This window comes from Pipistrellus hanaki, assembly GCF_964339955.1.
Source record: "Pipistrellus hanaki genome assembly, chromosome: 12".
Lineage (NCBI taxonomy): Eukaryota > Metazoa > Chordata > Mammalia > Chiroptera > Vespertilionidae > Pipistrellus > Pipistrellus hanaki.
Genome location: NC_140514.1, coordinates 22,958,855 through 22,975,980, shown reverse-complemented (window position 1 = coordinate 22,975,980; position 17,126 = coordinate 22,958,855).

Here is a 17,126-nt window from a genome sequence, read left to right as displayed (position 1 = left end):
GAGCATGCTCAGAAAGACATCCGGAATGACATCCTGAAGGTCGTTATGCTGTTGGGTCTAATTAGCATATTACACTTTTATTACTCTAGAAGATTATGGTCATTGAATATTTTAAGTTTCAAGTACTTTCTATTCTTTTCCTTATTGTCTCAAAAGAATTATATCTTTTCTTTTTAATCCATTGTCATTTTTATGTTAGACAATTCTTGCACACTGCTGAGCTAAGTGGTATATACTTATTACATTTTCTTTCTTACAAGATACAAGATTCATTGCTTCTTGTTCAGTTTTCTCAGAACCTATTGTTAAGTCTTTCTATATCTCCCAGTGGCTCTGTGGAGTACCTCTCAGTACAATTTCCCACGTGGTTAATCCTGTTGGATAAGCTCCCTTTCCATGTTCCTCTGGCAGAACTGCTCTGGTGTTCTCCTGGTGGGCAGCACAGCTCTCAATCTGGGAATCCCTTTAGTACTTTCTTTCCCTGGTGCCCAGCTTTTCGTTTTCATGCCTTCCTTTGTGATTTAATCCTTCTTTTTGATGAAATTCAATATATGCCAGCAACTTCCCAAGAAAGGCAATTTGAGAGAGAAAAGTTTTGAAACTTTGTATGTCTGGAAATATGTTTATTATTTCTTCACACTCAATTTGCCAGAATATGACATTCTAAGCAGAAATTAATTTTATGGCATTATTATTTTTTTTTTCCATTTTACATCACATTCATTGTTTTCTTATTCTCAATGTGTTGTGTGGAAATTATTTTTTCTCTCTGAAAACTTTTAGGATATTCTTGTTGTCTTTGGTAAGAATAAGTAATATTGTGAATAACTACTGTGTGTCCTGAGACTATTCTCCCTACTTTGTGTGTTATTCAGCCATTTGATCCTTAAACAATCTTATAAGATTGTTGATACAATAATTATTCACATTGTACAGAAATAGAAATTATGACACAGAAAGATAGGGTTATTTTACTAAGGATACAAAGCTATAGTTGATATACCCAGAATTTATATCAGTTCAACTCTACAGTCCATGCTCTTAGCTACTATTCTTAGCTTTTTCAAAAGGGTAAAAGTAACTAAAGGGACTTCCCATGAATGCAGACTTTCTGGCACTAGGTCCACGTGGTAGGAATTAACACCCGAGTTTGGGTTCTTAACATATGCACAAGGTCAACACCAATTATGAAGCAGTTTCTCCCTATACTTCAGGGCCTTAGAAATTTCCTAACAGATACCAGCACTACACTAGTGCTTTGTACAGCCAGCAGGTAGGGAGCTTCCAAAGACAGACAGATATAATTTTCAGCATGTCTCATACCATTCACAGCCAAAAAGGAGGCTTGCAGAGGGTGTCATTGTCTGCAAGGCTGAATCAACACCACTTTTGTCAGTAGTGAGCATTCCTCTTTGTGGTGTCTTGGGGTGTCTTATACCCAGATACTTCCCAATGCTCAGCCCCTTATTTTCTGTATTTACTGCAGTCATAGTTCCCTTCCGCTTCTTACTTCCAACCACTATAGATGTTGATCATTGGTGCATGATTGGTCTGTTGGGTGATATTCTTTGTATTTTTATGACCTTTTCATACAGGTAGACTGTGAGCAGAACTATCTTATGTATCTTCTGACTCTTCATGTTGACAAAGAGATGACATATGTATATGTATATGTATATGTATATGTATATGTATATGTATATGTATATGTATATGTATATGTATATGTATACTGAGTGGACAGATTATTATGATCTCTGAATGCATAATAATAATCTGGCCACTCAGTGCATAGCCTATATAAAAAAAGGTGAATATGCAAACTGTCCCCTCTACCAGGAGTTCAACCAGCAGGCAAACTGGCCAACCACACATGTCCCCTCCCCCTGGCCAGACCCCATCCATGCATGAATTCATGCATTGGGTCTCTAATACATACCACACACACACACACACACACACACACACACACACACATACACTGAGTGGCTAGATTATTATGTGTTCAGAGATCATAATAATCGGGCCACTGAGTGTATACACACACACATACACACACACACACACACACACGTGTATGTGTACATGCTGTTTAAAGGCTTTTTATCATATATCTTCATGTTAAAAAAATCTCAGTTTTTGTGTCTCTCAACCCACTCCCTTCATCTCCTGCTTTTTCACTGGCTATTCCCACTCAATAGAAACAACAATGATTACTTGTGTGGCTCTTTCCAGAAATTTTCAATGTATATAATAGCATTTTTAATTATATATCAATGTGTATATAATTATTATATTTTAACATAAATTGCATCATTTTATACATAATTCTGAAATTTGGCAGTTTTACTTGTTATATTATTAACATCTCTCTATAAATGCAAATTATTACCTTTTTAAACAGTTGTGTATTATGAATGAATCAATTTTATTGACCAGTCATCTATTAATGGGCATTTAAGTCCCATCCAGGTTGGTTTTTTATTGTTTGTTTTGCTATTACAATTAATGTTGAAATGCAAGTCTTTGAGAAGACATATTTAATCATTTATGCAACTATATTTATAAATATAGTTGTCAAAGGGTATATGCATTTAAAATTGTGGTAAGTACAATTTTATGTATCTATTTATGTCACTATTTCTGCAAAAGTTATCCCAAATTATGCTACTATAAACAATGTCTGAGAGGGCCTGCTTCCCCCATCATATCCAATTACACATCACATAGCTTTTTAATGTTCCCTTATCTAACCTAGGAACATTTGCATCTCTTTTCTATTTCAAATTCTCTAATGATAATGGAAATTTAGCACATTTTCAGATATTTGTTGGCTGTTGGTCTCTCCTTTTCAATGAACTAATTCTCATATCCTCTGGCTATTTTCTAGTAGGTTGTTCATTGATTTGCTGGTTTGGCTTGCTTTTTGTTTGATTTGTAAGAGTTTTTTTTGTTTGTTTGTTGTTTTGCTTTTTTGGTATAGTAATAAAATTAGTTCATTACCCGTCATATATGTTGCCAATATTTTCCCTGTTGTTGTCTATCTTTTAACCCAGTTTTTTTGTTTGTCTTTTAACTTTCTTACTTTTTTGTGTGTGTGGATGTGAGGATATATATGAATTAAAACATCTGGAAAGAATAGAGAATTGTTTAAAGCTCATTAGCATATAGAAGTGAAGAGGATTAGGGAGCAGGAAAAGATGCAAGGGACTTTCCAAGCTCTGTTGCTCATGTGCATTTTTTCTTTCCACAGAAATCGTAAGACTTATAGAGAAGCCAGGAAACAGCCATTATCTAAACCTGAAATTCCTGTTTACTATATATTTAGTTTTTAGTAAAAAAAAAAAAAAAAAGAAAAGAAAAGAAAGATAAAATAACTTAAGAAATGCATTATTAGAAAAAAAGTTAGCTTCCCCTAACCCCACCCCCCCAAAAAGATTATAGGCTATTCAGGATTGGATGACAAATTAATATGCAGCTTATCCAAGCCAACTCTTTTAGCCAGCTTAATTGTCATCAGCCACTATAATTTATTAACAGTGAGGTGAGAAAAGACATGAATCAGCTTAATGTGATATAAGTAGGGCGTTGTCATAGCAACAAGATGCAGTCTGTTTTCTACTATTTATGTATGGTTTATTTTCTCCAGAGTCTCTGAGTTATTGCTTGAAACAAATGGGATGAGAAACATCTTGCTCTGAACACTCCCCCTCCCCCGACCCCTCACTCCCGCCCTTCAGGGTGCATGTATATATAAAAACCACTTTTTTTTTTTTTTCATGAGAGGAAAAACAAATACATTTGAAAAAATTTTTAAATTTTTATGTTTATAGCAACAAAGCTAACTACACAGTGTCCAATCCACTGTAATTCTGTAGAACTCATTTTTTTTTTTTCCACCTCTGAGACTGGAGATTCCTTACTGAAACCTCTGGGAGAAAACCCAAAACATATGCTGGAAGCAAGCCTAAGGCTAATATTGCTTCTCAAAAAAAACATTCATATTCTCTCTCCAGACTTCATGACTGGCTGAAACCAACTCTCCACTCATAAAAGGAGTGAGCAGACTAAGACTGCTCACTGACAAGTTTTTATTTTATGCAAGCTCAAAAATTTAGAAGAAAAGTGCTGTCTAGGGCAGAAGCCAGGCCTAAGTTGTGAGCTTGCCTGCTTTTGGAGGACACCAGTTGTGCTTAAGGAATCTTCCCAGCCAGTAAGCAATGCCAATCTTTGCCTTAAATACCCTGCACGGAATAGATACATTTCATAAAGAATCTCCCTAATTTTTCCCATTCTTCACTTTCCTTTGAGGTTGTGGAATTTAGATTTTTTAGTTCAAAGATGGACTTGGTTGTCATCAGGCCATCGAAATCCTTCCGGGTTTCAGTTGAGAAGAAAAGGAAATAGTAACAGAGTCCCTCCATCATCTATCCTCATTTCAACTCCCAATTCCTATCATGATTGTCCCCATACTCTGTAAAGACAGGAAACATATGCCAATAGGGAAATTCAACTCTCAGTCTTTTTATTCTGTATGAAATGTGAATTGATGTTAATGTGATTATTTTATTTAAATCACTTCATTTGTGTAGCAATTCTTCCTGATCAGATCCTCATAGTTATCATCAGCCTTCTAGAAACACCACTGGGGACTTGAGCTAAAGAAGCTCAGAAATGACCAATAGCACTCACCTCTCAAAAATGGCTCCCAGACCCCAGGTTCTAACATGCTCACCTTCAGGATCCCCAGTCCCACACCTCTTCATACATTCCAGCACTGCTCAGGGCTGGAAAGAAGGGAAGCAGTGGCAGAGTATTATAACTGCTTCTGGGGCACCTTTTGTTGTCCTGGAAAGGCTCTTCCTCCTATCCCATCTGGGAGAGTACAGGATTCAGATGCCACACAGCAAGTGAGTTCAAGCAGTTTTTATCATCCAGACTGATGAGTCCAGAGCTCCAGAGGACTGGATATCACTCTGTGATATCCTATCATCAATAACCACTATGAATTACCAAAAAAATGAGCATCTAATTCAACCCACACCGGAATCTTCCTTTGAGTCATTTTCCTTCAAGGGTTTAAGCACTTCCAGCTATACTGAACAGTGGAATATCATTTATTTTTAGGTATAATTTATATATAGTAAGGTGCACAAATCTTAAATGTTCAGCTTAAAGAAATTTTCTTATGTATATACCCATTAACCACCTCCTAGTCCAAGATATAGAACATTTCTAACACATCAGAAACTTCCTTTATGCTCCTTTCCAGTCTTTACCCTACAAAGGTATATATGATTCTGATTTCTATCATCATCTATTAGTTTTGCTTATTCTTGAACTTCATATACATGAAATTATACAGTATGGACTTTCTTTGTATCTGGCTTCTTTTGTTCAACAGAATGTCTGTATCAATCATGAATGATATTATATGAGCAGTTCATTTATTTTTAGCTATGTAGTACTCTATGAGTATTTCATGTTATGTTTATTCATTTTCCTGATTGATAAACATTTGAGGGTTTCCAGTGTGGGGTTATTGTAAATAAAGGTCTATATTCTGGTACATTTCTTTTGATGAACTTATGCAGTTATATAGAGTTGAATTATATAGAGTCATAAGAATGTTTAGGTGTAATACTGTCAAAGTAACTGAACCAACTTATTCTCCCAACACAACTTTGGCAACACTTGGTAAGGTTCATCTTTTTAATTTTAGCCATTGTGGTGGGTGAGTAGTAGTATCTAATTGTGGCTTTCATTTGCATTTTTTGATGACTAATAATAATATTGAGCACTTTTCAAGTGCAGAGCCCTGGGCATTTGGGTACTACTAGTATATGGTCTGACTTGCCCAGCAAGTATCCCCATGTCGAGGGAGTGAAATAACAACTAAAAAATTACTATAACAACTAAATAACAACTAAAAAAACACACACAATGAAACCCTGGCTGGTTTTGCTCAGCAGTTAGAGTCAGCCTGTATACTGAATGGTTGCAGGTTCGATTCCTGGCCAGGATTTAAAAAAATAAACAAAAACCACAATGCAGATGGAGAAAAGGGCCACAGAAGAAAGGAAAGCACTTTTCCTGCTTTGTAAGGTGCCCCATGTTTTCGTTTTGCATTGGGCCCTATAAATTATGCGCCTGGCATGCTGAATTCAAATCCTCAGGGAAGAGTCAGAGATTTTGCATATTCATCAAGATGCCAACATAACTGCTATGTTCTACAGACTCTTTGCAATCAGCATATAAATATGTTCAATTTTTGCAGGGCTAAACAAATAGACTGGCAAACCAAACACCCAATACCATCTCTCTCTGAAGCCCTTTAGTATGGACTTGAAATAGTTGTCTCTATGCACTGTCTGTACTTCTCCATCTACTGCAAACCAACTGCAGTTGCTAGCATTCCATAGAAACTGGTCTTGCCAAGGTCAACAAGTACATTTTATCCTCAAAACCCAAGTGCTATTTTTTAGTTCTTGTAATAGAAACCTTGATTTAGGGTATTTGCTTATATCAGGTTTAAAAAATCGATGCTCAGTAGCATAAGTCTCAGTTATGAAAACAGAAAGCAAGCTAGGTACTTCAGCAAATAGAATTTATTACAGAGGATGTGTTGTAGGCATTTGTGTACTAGAACTGCTCATACCAGCTTGTGAAGTTCAGTTGATAATTGAAAATTATCCATGGTGAATGGTTTATATTGTGAAAATCACAAATCTAGTTTCCCTTTGGTTTTATTTTCCTGGAAAGCTGTTTGCTAAATACTTACCAGCACACAATTCATAGGTATTGGAGAACTGGGGGGGGGGGGGGGACAAAAAGAAAAACAAAAACAAAAAAAACCCAGGGGGCAGCTATTACCCTAGAACTGGAAAACAAAGGAAAGAAATTAGGTTATGAAAACCCGGGAGTTCAAAGGAAGGGGTAAGACTGCAGGGGAGAGGTAGTTGCTCCTCTGGTGCTGGCATATTTGAGGGGGCAGGATGACACTGCACGGGGGTGCTGAAGGAAACTGGAGTTCAGAACTTACTGCTGACTCAGGTGAAGAGGAAAAAAAGAAAAGAAAAGAATGTGTCCTGAAAAGAATATATCTTTCTTCCTCCTTCTGCCTTGTATCTCCCCTAGTGCCCCAATGGGCAGAGCTTAACAAGGAGAAGCAGCAAAGTAGAAAGATGGCTTGCAGAGTTGAGGCTGCAGCATTTCAGAGCCTCATACAGTTGGGGTGAGAGTCAGTAGCTTAATAACTAGCACATTAAGTGACTTTTCCGAGTTCACATAGTATGTGTGATCTGCCTTGTTCCCTGTCTAGAAAAGTACTAGTGTATAATGTGTATTCGTAAACATTTGTGTGAGGAAAGAAGGCAGGCTAGACTAGCCCAGTTCTACAGCACACATTTAAAAGCAAAAAGTTTAAAATGACCTTGGTTGCCTGCCCTGGGGTGTAAGCACAATTCCAGCACCAAGTATGCCTTTATACTTGACCCAGCTGTCTCCTAGTGCTACCTAAGGAGGTACTATGGTGCTTTGGACAAATGTAGATCTGCATTCAAATCACAGCCACACTATTTGAGTTGTATGGCCTTGGGCAAATCACTCATCCTCCCTAAGCCTTGGTTTTTCTCATCTGTAAAATAGAGATAATAATGGTGTGTGAGGCTTAAATAAGGTAATTGTATGTGGCACATCTTCAATTGATGTTTACTGTTGCTATTACTCCCCAAATCCCAGAAGTGTGGGCAGATAAGTGGAAGACTAAGGAGAGCGACCCCCACTGTTCTGGGCTTCCCTCCCATGCTCCCAGTGCTGGCCAAGGCCTGGGCTGGACGAGTAGGAATATGACAGGGATGCCACAGTCAGGCCAAGCTTTGTAAGATGGAGGTCAGGCTGGCCAGGCCCAGGCTCTGCAGCCCAGGAGAGTCCCATTTATCACACTTGGGACCTCTTTCCCTGCAACGTGGAGATGGGAATCTGTGGGTTTCCTAATGGCTCTCTGTTTCAATGCAAGTTTACTCTAGCCTGAGACAAAGGTGGGTGTGGCGGTTCCTTGCATTCAAAACTAAACAAAAGAAAACAAAGAGAAACCTCGTTCCCAAGCCCGGAATGGCCTGTGGACCTTTTCCCAGGCACTATGTGCACAGGGAGAGAGCGCCTTGGTGGCTGCTGCCAGGATTCAGAGCCTACAAGCGCAATCTTCCCAGGTGTCCAGGTCTGGGTCCTGAGCCCCAAAAGCAACGGGGCGTCAGGGTTTGGGCAGGAGGGAATCGCCCTACCCAGCCCCGGTCCAAACCACTTGCCCACCCGGGTCTAGCGCTGGGAAGGGAGGGTGAACCGATGGACAGAGTGCGCCCCGCCTCTGGAAGCGCCCGCTCCCCCAGCCGGAATCCTGGGAATGTCGCTGGTCCGGGAAGCATCTGGACAGCCTCTGGGCAAAGGGAGGAGTCAAACCTGGAATTTCTTGGGTGTTTTTGCACAAAATCCCCCAAGCATTTCAGCCCCGTGAAGTTGAGAAGGCACCTTCCTACTTCTTATCTGCAGACCTTGTCGCAGCAAAGGCTCCCTAGCCCCGCTGTGAGAGCACCCAAACGGCCCTTCCCAGCTCGAAAGATCCCTTCTTTGTGTCTGAGGGAGGAAGCCCTTCCCCTCCTGGGAACCTGCCCGGCCACCCGGGCAGGCGTTTCCAGCTGGATTGTCGCCATCGTGTGGCAGCACTGAGTGGCCACACTGGCTTGTTGGCCAGACCAGCATGCCTGCTTGGGTCCCAAAGTACCTTTCCTTCTTTCCCCCACCAGCTAGCGATGGAAATTTTTAAATCATGTTTCCTGGGCATAGGAGTTGAACTCCCAATTGCACGTGCATGTCTTCCTAAAGACAACGGTTAGCGGGATAGTCCAGGAGACCAGGTGCTTCGCTGAGGGGCTCTGCTTCGGAGACACCGTAACCAACCGAGTGACTGCCAATCCCCAACCAATTTCCCATGATACAAACCAATGATTAAGAAGACAGAGACTCACTCTGTCTTATTCCTACTGGTTAGTAATGTTATTATACTTGATGAGTATTATTAAAGGACCCTTGTTATTAGAGACTCATTATTATTATTATTATTATTATTATTATTATTATTTAGCATTTTAATGTATTCTTTCAAAGCACTCAAAGACTATTATTTCCTTGCATTTTCCTAACACTCCAGAGAGGCAAGAGATGACAACTTCATTTTATAAAATAGGGAAACCAAGGCACTGTAATTAGTGCCAAGTTCATAGATTGATGAGTCAACATTTCTTGTTAGATGATTACTTTCTTACTCCAAATGTCATAGATGCCAGTAGATGGTAAATAGACACCCTAACTTAGAAAACTAGATTCTATCACCCACTTTTATGACCCACTGTAATCACACCATCCCAGAAGTTTTAAAACTCATCATATTGAGCACATGTGTCATGTTAATTGCATTTTATTTTATTTTTATAAGTCAAACACAATATATTTTTTTTAAAAAAAAACAAGGATGTTAAAATCAGTAAACTAGATGTATCTGGGTTTGGAGAATAAATTGGTTTTCAAGATAAATATCCCATTTATTAGATACAACAAGCATAAAAAAGACTAATAAAAACTTACCTTGTTATTTCAATGTCTATTATCGTTTCCGAGACCAAAAAACAAAACAAAAAACCACTATCATCTGCTTTCAGGCTTTGACTCTTCCTTTCAAAATGGTTTTTGTCTTATCACTAGGTGCACTCATATTACCACAATACCTTAAGTCCCTTCAATAACTTAGTTTTCTCTCCAAAGCAACAATAAAATAACTTACCTTTGCTCATAGAATACAGTCACATTATGTGCTCCCCTCCAAAAGAAAAAATCCCGTCATTCTGAAGTTTCCATTGGAAAGCTTTGGATTTGAATTTGGAGCTGGGTCAGGGTCAAAGAAAAGGAGGATTTAGAGGCTTGTCCCACCATCATTTGTAAGTTAGCCTTGTCGCCAGAAAAGCTATCAAATTGAAGATATCAAACACAATCCATTAAAAATGGAGCCTTCCCATACAACTTTTAATGTTCCTCTCTTTTTACCCAGTTCTCACCCAAAATAATAAATTTCTAAGTGTACCTTTCTTTTTAAGTTAAGGGAGTTTTTTTTTTTTTATGGTGTGGGGGATATCAAGTTAGCCATCTCAACCTTCCCTTGTATTCATTCAACATGTTTATTCACTCAAAAGGAATGTATTTATATATAGTATTGATCAGTAGCTATTCTTTAATAAGCCTATGATAAGCAAGGTGCTTTGAGTTCATTATTCCTATGCAGCAATCCTTTGAAGTAGATTCTCATTACTTTACAGGTGAGGAAACTAAAGTTCATAAAAGCTCAAATAACTGGCTGTAAGTCATACAGCGAGGGGGAAAATTGGGATACATAAAGCTACAACCTCTGTGCACACAGAAATATGAAGCCACCTTCACTCTTGAGTCCTTCAGATAGAAAAAAAACACTCAGGAGTATAATAGGTAAATAGGAAATGAGTTTTTAGAAATAATATAATGTGACAAAACATTCCCAGTCAGTAGGAAAGGGGTCCTGTGTGCACTACAAACATTTATTGTGTCCACAGAGTAGACCCAGTTTGCCAGCCAGCCTCATATTTCTGTCTTAGGCCAGTGGAACAAGTAGGACAGGGTGATGAGTCAATGGAGAAGCACACAACTCCCCAAACTCTTTCAGACACTTTCAACTTCCAGTCAATGGAGAAGGGGGTTCTCCAAGGAGATCCCAGACTTTGCAGGGTACAAAGACAGTCCAAAGCTCTATGCAGTCCTGGTTGTATAGACATTTACTAGAGTGGCAAATGGGAATTTTCTAGGCGGTAAAGTATACATTGAATAAGAAAAGGGTGGTATAACAATGGGGAAGGTTATTTCCACACCAATTTGAGATGTTAAAAATTGGTAGGAAATTGATAGGCAATATGATGTTTAAGAGTACTTCCCTGTATTGAAATCTCAGCTGCATCATTTCTTAGAGGTGTGACTTTTGGCCAGTAATTTGGCTTTTTCTGTGCCTCAGTTTCTTCATCTGTAAAACGGAAGTGATTATATTACTTACCTCATATGGTTGATATGAAGATTATATGAGTTAAAGTAGTACTTAGAGCAGATTATATGAGTTAAAGTAGTACTTAAAGCAATACTTAGAGCAGGAATATAATAGTAAAAATGAAAATATGCATACCCTATAAATGTATATATAATTAAGTTATATAGATTAAATTCTATTTTATAATTAAAAAGAGAACCCTGGCTTATAAGAATATCACAGCACACGCACACACACATAAAATGGCAGCCAAGCAGCTCTGTTCTCAGGAAAACTGTAAGGCATGTCAGCAGCAAGTCTATGTTCCCTTTTCTGTGCAATGTTTTGGTCAGGTTCAACCTTGCCTTAGATTGTCTGAGGCAGGATCTATGGGAGGAGTGGGGCATGGTGTGAAGAGAGGGACTTGGAATAACTAACCGAGGGCCCATGGTGCTCATGGGTGCTTCAGCTCCTTTTCTTTTCCCCTGAAGCCCAGGTCAGAGGGACAACAGCAGAGCTGAGGTTGAGGGAGAGGCTCAGGTTGGACTACTGGCCTGGGATGGGGTAGTTACCTGAATTCTTTCCCCTCAAAAGGCAGCACCAGCAGCATCTAAGAGCTTGTTAGAAATACTGAATCTTGGGTCCCACCCCAGACCTACTGAATCAGAACGTGAGCTTTAACCCAATTTCCAGGAGACTTAGATGCACTATCTGAGAAGCATGGAGCCAGAATGAAGTCCGCTCTAGCCACTGGTTTGAAGGGATGCTGGAATTGTAACTTATACTTGACGTGCATCTCCTCTTCAGTTTCTCCTCCCTTGAATCCACATTGTATATCTTATAAATGGAAAAGACAGTGGACAACTATGGCAAGAGTGGCCCCTTTAATTGGTCAGAACTCTCAAGAAGCACAGAAGTGGGAGATGGCCCAGATGACAATGAAAAGTCACCTTTGTGGCAAGCAGAGTGTTGAGGACAGCAATCTGTCAATCAGGCAGTATTTATGGAGTACTAACGGTGTGTCTGATACCTACTGTGTGCGAGAACTGTAGGTGGCACAAAGAAATAGCGTGGTGCCACAATCTGCACTGGACTGGGAATGTTCAGGAGATCTGGGCTCTGGTCCAAACCTCACTTTTAAGCAGCTAGGTATTTTCCCCTCACCCCTCACCCCTCAGCATCTTTGTTCCCCATTCCAAAAACATGTGGGTCACATTAGCAGACCCTAAATTCCCATCCAACTCTAAAAAGATGTGATTCCAATAGCCCTAACCTCAAAACCTTAGTCTAACTGGGCAGACAAAATGATTTTAAATGATTACACATGAAACAAAGGGCAACCCAGGACAGGATATGATTAAGGGCTGAGTTGTGCAGAACTGGCAGCAAAGGGATCAAGGACTCCTGGAAGCTGTGTGTAAAAGGCAGTGTCTGGAACCTCCCTAAATTCCTCCCCTTGACGCCCAGAGCCAATATAGAGGCGGGGGTGGGCTGGACTTTCACATGTGGACACTAGGTGTCGCTGTCATGATGTGAAATCCATGGCTGGCAGGGACACTCCCAGGGAAAACTGCCCCTCTGGGTAAAGAGATAACACTGGCTTCCAGATGTAGAAACACAGGTTTCTAAGAGTGCTGATGAGCTAGCTCAGAGCACAGGGTTATCTGTGTTTAAGGAGGAACCAGTGCATACAATCAGGTTGGCTCAGAGGACCTAAAATAAGTAGACATCAAGAATGTCACTGTAGAGTGCACAAAGAAGCCCACCTCCTTACACACAGACCCATGCATTTTTTGTTCATTGAAGTGTGAGGACTGCTCTTCTTACACCGAGTCTATCCCATATTCTGCCCCCTCCCCCCAACTCTGCTTCTCACTTGCCCTAAAAATAGGAAGGAATTTAAGCTTACATTTAAGTTCCACATGCCCACCCCAGGACAGATTGCCCTATGTGGTGGATATTAGAGGCATCAGCACAAGCCTGAGGCTCCCTCCAGCCTGGTCACTGTGTTCTGGGGTGACCAGTGACCACTCCTCCGCTACCAGCACTCCTCAACATTCTCTCCATGTCATTTCCCTGGAAAGGGGGATGTGTTTGAGGGAAGCGTAGCATTTATTAAGGCTTTGCTAGGTGCCAAGCTCTAGGCTGGGTGCTTTATCATATTGCTCATGAGTCCACACCCTCTGCACTGGTTCCCACTCCCCATTCCTACTATGCTCCTGAGAAACTGCACAAACAAATTGGAAACCTTGTGAACTCTTCTAGGGAAATAACCAGCAGTTACCCTGAAGGGTAGATGAAAGTGCACAAAATTTTCAGCCCCCACACCTCGGTCATTTTCAGTTCTGTTTCTTGACAACCATGTGACAATGCGTACATCATTTAACCTTTCTGAACTTCACTTTCCACATCTGTAAAGTAAAGTAGAAGTTACATAGAAACCACTTTTTTATTTTCTTGTTTTAACTTTTTATTGAGGTATGTTATATACTGTAAAATGTACATGTCATCATTGTATATTGCCCATTGATTTCTCAGGCTAAACATTCCAGCATCCAGGCCAAGAATAGAGCACAGCCATTATCCCAGAACCCCTCATGCCCTCTCCAAGTCATTAACCTCACTTCCCTCCTACCAGAGTACATGCTAGTTTTACTTGTAGGAGCACAAATACTCTGCCTATTTTTATACTTAATATATGTAGAGTCATATAATATGCACTCTTTTGCCTCTGGCTTCCTTCATTAAACATCATGTTTTTACATGTACCAATAGTTTGTTCTTTCTACCTGCTGGATAGTATTTCATTCTGTGAATATACAAACATCTGTCCTTTTTACAATTGATGGTTATTTAGATAATTATCTTATGGGGAGGGGTGCTTTTTTAATTGTGCTTCTCTGAACATACGAGTATATCTCTTCTTTTAAAAACTTTTAATATGGTAAAATACCTAAAATATAAAATTCACCTTATTAATTATTTTTAAATGTACAGTTCCTTTGAAGAACATTTATACGCATTTTTATTAGACAGAAGACTAATTTCTAATATTTTCTTTTTTGTGCCACTTTCAAGTAAATTTGGGTTTGCACATGTTAAAGCATCTGTATTTTTCTGACAAGCACACCCCTTCTGGTGGGTTGGCTGTGAAGAGATTTGAGAATATTGGGGCTGGCAGAATTTTGTTAGCTCTTAAATGTGATTCCTTTAGAGGTGTGTAGCTGTGTTTCAGCCCTGCACAGCCATCACAGCCCATTACATGTGTTTTAGTCTTGTCTCCAAAATTAGGTCATCAGATCATTGAACAAAAAGGACCATAACTTTCTTTTGTCTTATATCTTTCACAGAGCTGCTGACCAGAGGTTGAGAACAAGATAGATGAATGTTCAGTTGATTATTTTAATATTAAATCTATTAGGTTGGACCACACTAGACTAGACTAGTGTAAGAAGAATTGTCAACATAGGAGCTCCAGGTCATTCTGGAATAGGAAAGGGCAGTTAAAAATGGTAAAAGTCTCTTTTTCAGAAGTCTCAATAAAAGATTCACTTGTGTTTCATTAGCTCTGATTTGGTCACATGCATGGCCCTTAAAAAAAAAATAGTCAATCCAGCCAGGTATTACAATGCAGTTTGCCTGATTTTTAAACTGTGTGCATATATACTTTTTAATTTAATTTAATTTAATTTTAATTTTAGTTTTTAATAAATCTATATTGTTCAGATTATTACAGTTGTTCCTCTTTTCCCCCCCATAGCTCTCTTCCACCTACTTCCCACCCCACCCCATGCCCTTACCTCTGCCCCCCACCCCCCCGCCACAGTCCTCATCATAGGTGTATGAATAGTCCTATATTTATTAAATAAATTGAATTAATAATCAATAGCCTTCCAAAAGAAAAAGCATCAGGCCCAGATACATTCACTGGTGAATTCTAACAAACATTTAAGTAAGAAATTATAGCCCTAGCTGGTTTGGTTCAATAGACAGAGCATCCACCTTCAGACTGAAGGATCCCAGATTTGATTCCAGTCAAGTGCAAATGCCTGGATTGCAGGCTTGATCCCCAGTAGGGGGTGTGCAGGAGGCAGCCAACCAATGATTCTCTCTCATTGATGTTTCTATCTCTCTCTCCCTTCCTCTCTGAAATCAATATATATATTTAAAGAAAAAGAAATTAATTATACCAGTTCTCTACCATCTTCTTCAGAGTGTAGAAGCAAAGGGAAGATTCCTGACTCATTCTGAGGCCAGCATTAGTCTAATACTGAAACCAAGCAAAGACGTTTAAGAAAAGAAAATGATAAACTAGTTTCTCTCCTGAACATAGATGCAAAAGTAACTCAACCAAATATTAGCAGGTGAAATCCAACAATGTGAAAAAGAATAATACATGACTAAGTGCTATTTATCTCAGGTATGCCAAGCTGGTTCAACATTCAAAAATCAATTAATGTAATTAATTGCATCAACAGGTAAAAAAAAAAAAGAAGGAAAATTGCATGATTATATCAAAAGACACAGAGAAAACATTTGACAAAATCAAGCACAATCATGATGAAAACTTTCAATAAACTAGAAATAGAAGAAAACTTTCTTAACTTGATAAAGAATATCTACAAAAAACCTATAGTTAATATACTTGATGAGAAATTCAAAGCTTTCCTACTAAGATTAGGAACAAAGCAAGGGTGTCCTCTCTCACCCACTTTTCTCAACATTATACTGGAAGTCCTAGCTAATTCAGTAAGACAAGACAAAAAAAAAAGATTTTATATAATTATATATAAAGACTTACATATATGAAATAAACCTTTTTTGTTTATAGATGACATGATCATCTAGATAGAAAACCTGAAAGAATCAACAAAAGTTTCTGGAACTAGTAAGCAATTATAGCAAGGTTTTAGGACACAAAATTAATTTACAAAAGTCAATTACTTTCCTACATACAAGAAGTGAACAAGTGGAATTTGAAATGAAAACCACAATACTATTTGCATTAGCACCCTCCAAAATGAAATATTTTAGCATAAATCTAACAAAATCTGTACAAGAGCTATATGAGGAAAACTATAAAATTCTGATGAAAGAAATAAGAGGAGCTAAATAAATGGGGAAACATTCCATATTTGTGGGGGAAAATACTCAATACATTGTCAAGACATCAGTTCTTTCCAAGTTGATCTATTGACTTAATGCAATCCCAATCAAAATCCCAGCAAGTTAATTTTGCAAATATTGACAAACTGATTCTAACGTCTAAACGTCTAGAATAGCTAACATAATATTGAAGGAAAAAACAAAATTGTTTTTTCAATTTAACTTCAAGACTAATTATAAAGCTACAGTAATCAAGACAATGTGGTATTGGTAAAAGAATCAATCAATCAGTCAATCAATGAAACAGAATAGAGAACCGATGAATAAACCTACATTGTCAAAGAGCAAAGACAATGTAATGGAGTGAAGATAGTCCTCTCAACAAATGGTGCTGGAACAGCTGGAGATACACGTATAAAAGAATGAATTTAGACACAGGCTTTATATCTTTCATATAAATTAACTCAAAGTAGATCACAGATCTAAATGTAAAACACAAGCTATAAAGCTCATAGAAGATAACATAGAAGCAAATCTAGATGGCTTAGGGTTTGGCAATGACTTTTTAGATACAGTCAAAAAATATGTTTCGTGAAAGAATTGATAAGCTGGATATCATGAATTTTTTTTGAAAATTTGTTCTGTGGAACACATCATCAAGAGAATAAATAGAGAAAGATTTAGTTATAGACTGGGAAAAATATTTGAAAAGTCATATTTGATAAAGGATTGTTATCCCAAATAAACAAATAATTCTTAAAACTTAAATAAATAATTAAATAAATTTAGCAATTTAATTTAAATGGGCCAAAGACCTTAGAAGACATCTTACAAAAGATGTACAGATGGCACATAAGCACATAAAAACATGCTCCACATCATATGTCACCTGGAAAATGCAAATTAAGTAAACAGTGAGATACCA